This window comes from Talpa occidentalis, unplaced genomic scaffold (assembly GCF_014898055.3).
Source record: "Talpa occidentalis isolate TD23 unplaced genomic scaffold, MPIMG_talOcc4v2.1 talOcc4.5, whole genome shotgun sequence".
NCBI classification, from domain to species: domain Eukaryota; kingdom Metazoa; phylum Chordata; class Mammalia; order Eulipotyphla; family Talpidae; genus Talpa; species Talpa occidentalis.
The window spans coordinates 55611402-55616366 of NW_023604861.1; the positions used below are offsets into that span (position 1 = coordinate 55611402).

Consider the following 4965-nt stretch of genomic DNA (forward strand, 5'->3'; position numbering starts at 1 on the left):
TATTGAAGAATAGGAAGTTCTCTAAGCTTAAGGTTTTCCTTCCTCCAAACTGGTCACCTGTAGTCCAGCCTTTCTGCTGCTTGTCATGCCAGTTTTAAAGCTATTCAGAGAGAGGATGCAAGAAGTGTCAGTGAGAAGTCTTGGCTGCTTTTAGGGAATTTTATCTCTACAAACTCTCCTGGAAGACTATAGAAGCAACAGCATCTAGTAATTGGTGACCTACTGCTCAGGGATGGGTTTAAATTTCACTAAGCTATGAGAAACTGACCTAAAGAATTCTAGATAAATCCTTAGGTCGAATTCTAGATAAATCCCTGAAATAAATAATTCCAGAAAAAATCCTTAGGTTTACCTTAAAAGAAGATTAAAACATAATGTTACAGGGCAGGGAGAGGGGCATCCCAGAACCCCCAAATCTGCCATCTGCTGCATCAAGACAAAATATGTAAGACCTTTAATGGAAAGGAACTTTTAATACAATTAATGTACAATACAGAAAAGATAGAAAATGTAGTTTTTAAATCAAGCACCCAAGGTTACCCAGCCCCTTGTGGATAAATGTCCAGCCAAAAAGGATTGGCCCAGATCAAGGCCCAAAAGCCTGCAACAAGTCTAGAGCACCATTCCATGGGGACCCATAGAAAAGGGTCAGAAGCAATCAAACAAGTTTTGGAGGAAAAAAGCAAAATCAAAACCAAGATAAACGCTGTCATTGTTAATCCCCCGCCATGTGTCTCTCACTCACATCTGTTTCAACCAGTCCGTGACCAAGAAACAAGCACAGTTTCTTCACATGTCTCTCTGTTCCTTGTGCCTTCTTCGGGTCACCTTCTGACTCCCCATCCTGCTTCCTTCCTTCTCCAGTCTTCTTTCCCCCTTTTTTCCTCCCTTCTCAGCTCCACCTTCCCTTGATGGGGCAGGGAACCTGGAACCTCCCCTTTTTCCTGGACACCACTCTGTTGCAATAAGAGAAGTTAAGAGGTAATAGGCAGCCAAGGCATTGAACTCATGTTCTGTAGGCAGTTGCTGCTGTGTGACCCCTACGGTCCCAACTGAAAAACAATGTGGCTGTGGCTGTTGAATCAAAAAGTCTTGATAGTTGAACTACAAGAGGTATTAATGAACTTGCTGACTGATGTGAGGCTATAGGTGCACTGAATACACTGGAGTTTGCTTTGATTGAAAGTTGAGTATTCCCCCGTGAGTGATTTACTCACTCTTCACTCCCTGATCCAGCCTCACTTGTATCCCAATCTCAGCTGCTCTAAGGACGCAGTAAGGGCTACTTGAGGTTGTATGCACATGTGTGCATATGTAGAGAACTTTAGAGAGGGAAAAGACTGAAACTTTTATGGCTCTGTTGGATACTGGTGCCCACCCAATTCACCACTATCCTTAAACTCTTTTTTTTTTTTTTTTTTAACTTTAAACAAATTTTTATTACACAAAGGTTGTCACATAATTGGATATTTCTCTACTTTATACACAATTATTTTTCTCTCCAAGAAAGGCTGCTTCTTAACTTCTCATCTGGTGATGGCAAGCACTAAAATCCTGATTTTAACAGAATAGTAGTAAAAATGCCTCGGTGATTTAAGTTTAAAGCAGTACATTGGAACATGGCTCTTGCACTCAGTCATCAGGAATGTACAAATGTCTTTTTATTCAAAAATACAAAATAAATTATCTGTAGGCATGGACAATGACAGCAGTAAACCATTATATGTTGTCAACTGAAACCAGTAACTGATGATTATAGTGATTTTCTTAAACATCAGCCAGCCTTTTCTTCAGTCATTTCCTTCAACTGACTTCTCTGAAGTTATAGATGAGGAACCCTGCTTTGAGCTTCCTCTCACAGTTCATCAATAATGGTAAATCACTATTCTAGGAATTAGAACATGCCACCTCCCATACCACCTCCCATTCCACCCATTCCACCCATTGCAGGGTCCTTCTCTTCTTTAGGAATTTCTGTAACTACAACTTCTGCTGTAGTTAACAGAGAGGCTACTCCAGCAGCATCCAATAAGGCTGTTCTTACGACCTTGCTTGGATCAATGATTCCTTTTTCCACCATATTCACAAAATCTCCCACCATAGCATCATAATCAACTTCTGAGGAACTCTGCAAAATTTTCTCAACTATTAATGATCCTTCAACACCTGCATTCTTAGCAATAGTCATTGCAGGAATTTTGAGTGTTCTTTTAATAATTTCTATACCAATTTTCTGATCTTCATTAGCTGGAGATAATGAGTCCAAGGCTGGAATGCACCGAAGCAGAGCACAACCTCCTCCCAGAACAATGCCTTCTTCAACAGCAGCTCGTGTAGCATTGAGGGCATCGGTTACTCTGTCTTTCTTTTCATTCACTTCAACATCACTTGTCCCACCAACCTTCAGCACAGCTACTCCATCTGAGAGTTTTGCCAGACGTTCATTTAGTTTTTCTTTTTCATATTCACTAGTTGTGACATCTAACTGCTCAATGATTTCTTGAATACGTTTTTCAATTTGAGCCTTGTCACCTTTTCCTTTCAAGAGCATGGCATCATCTTTGGTCACAATGACCTCTCCAACTTTTCCTAAGTCATGAGGTTGAACATCTTCAAGATTTAAAGTTAATCCCTCTTCTCCAAATACTGCACCACCAGTAGCAATAGCCATATCTTTCAGCTGATTCTTTCTATTGTCACCGAAACCTGGAGCTTTGACTGCTACAACTTGAAGACCAACTTTTAGCCTATTCAAAACAAGTGTACTCAGAGCTTCTCCATCGACATCTTCTGCAATTATGACCGAAGGCTTACAGTGAGCATTGGCAATTTCAAGAGCAGGTACAATGGACTGGACGCTAGAAATTTTCTTTTCACTCAATAGAACATAGGCATCTTGGAATTCACATTTCTGACCTTTTGATGTATTAATAAAGTATGGAGAAATATAACCTCGATCAAACTTCATACCTTCAATAATTTCTAATTCATCATTCAGTGTTTTTCCATCCTTTACTGTGATGACCCCCTTTCTTCCAACCTTTTTCATTGCATCAGAAATGATGTTTCCAATTTCTTTGTCTCCATTTGCAGAAATCGTAGCAACCTGAGCAATTTCTTCAGGGGTTGTCACTGGTTTTGACTGCTTCTTAAGTTCAGCAATTACAGCATCAACAGCCAACATCACACCTCTCCTTATTTCCACTGGATTAGCACCTTTGCTAATCTTCTCGAAGCCTTCCTTGGCAATAGAGCGGGCCAGTACAGTGGCAGTAGTAGTACCATCCCCGGCCTCTTCATTTGTGTTATTGGCAACATCTTGAACAAGTTTGGCTCCAATATTTTTATATTTATCTTTTAAGTCAATGGACTTTGAAACAGTCACACCATCTTTTGTTACTTTGGGGCTTCCCCAACTTTGTTCAATAATCACTGTTCTTCCCTTTGGCCCCATAGTAACCGCCACAGCATCAGCTAAAAGGTCTACACCTTGAAGCATTAAGGCTCGGGCATCTGCACCAAATTTTACATCTTTGGCATAAGCCCGAGGAGATGAGGATCCAGGGCCCTGGACACCGGCCTAATCTGGTGAAGGACTGAGGGTAATTGAAGCATTTCTGCGGGGCGGCGGCAGGGCGCGCGGGCGACGACTCGGACCGTCTGCGGCGAGTGAGGGACAGAGTGCAGGGCGCACACGGCAATTATCCTTAAACTCTTGAAAGTGATGAGCAACTCCTGAATTCAGCTACTGAATGGAGTTTGGCAGGGTTCATGGTGGGGGACATAGTGGGGGTTCTTTGGACTGATTCTATGTATTATTTGGATACATTGATCCAATAGCTTCACTGTACTGTTGTTGTGACTAAATTGTATTTGGTATTGATGCTTTTCATGCCTGTACTGTGAATGCTCATGTCAGAGTAGATTCAAAACTTTATTGACTCTTTTGAGGTACAGGTCTTTGAAATTTATGTTTTTGATGATTTGCATCTCTGGCAAAGGAGGTAGTCTCCTTTGGAAATGCCCTTTAGGACTTGGTAGTTGTTGCTTCTATAATATGACTGCTCGCTATACCCATCGTGTGCAGCAATCATCTGGCTACTGAGCTAGTCAGAATGCCTAACTCAGAGGTCTTGTGATTCCTAACCTAATATTCTTACATTGTTGAGGACATCTCAGAGACAATGACTGACAGGCTAGGAAGGATTAAGCAAGACTTACTTTCATATGAAAATCAGAAGTACAGTCAGTCATGCCCTACTCAGTCCCTTCAAAGTAAGGAATAGGCTCAATTATTCTACCTGAAATGAGAATCCTAAAGCCCACCTGCCAGGGCAATGTCAATAGTAATGTAAATGACACTTTCTTTTCAGGGACACCAGCTGATTTCAGGACTGTTCTTTCATGAAAGGACCCTCTACCCCATATATGATGATTTAAGTTTAGTCATAAGAAATCTACGATTTGAAGGAAACACCAAGAATTGACCAGATAACCCTCAGAGAAAGAGAGATCTCTCTGAAATGAGTCTACGGCTTTGTTTGTAGGGGAGCTTTTCAGAGGGATGACTGAGTAATTATGAATGTGGACCCTGAAGGAGCGATTCCTACCTCAGGAGCCATCGAATCAGAAAAACCAGTACAAAATTTTCCTTGACTGTAGCCGAAGTAATCAATGGCATCAGCTTGATCCAGGAAGACACTCAATTCTGCCTCAACTAAGTGGTCTGGGTTGTTGTGGATGATGGAATGACCCTAGACTTCCTTCTGTGGGCCAGTGTAAGGTCTGGTCAATTGTGAATTTGAGTTAATGGTTCAAGCGGAGTGGAAGTGTAACAAAAATGAAAGAGAGGGTCCCTGACTTTCTAAAGTAGATGCTTTTCAGTTTTGGGGATTTATTCAGTTAATTGAGTCGGACACCCTAGGGTGAATAGCTGAGGTCAATATTGTAGTTCGACTTTATCCT

At 41.3% G+C, this 4965-nt stretch overlaps 1 pseudogene; it reads right to left on the bottom strand.

Moving 5' to 3' along the window:
• Nucleotides 1–1426: 1426 nt before the first annotated feature.
• LOC119259751 (60 kDa heat shock protein, mitochondrial-like) lies at nucleotides 1427–3694 on the bottom strand (annotated as a pseudogene).
• Nucleotides 3695–4965: the final 1271 nt, after the last annotated feature.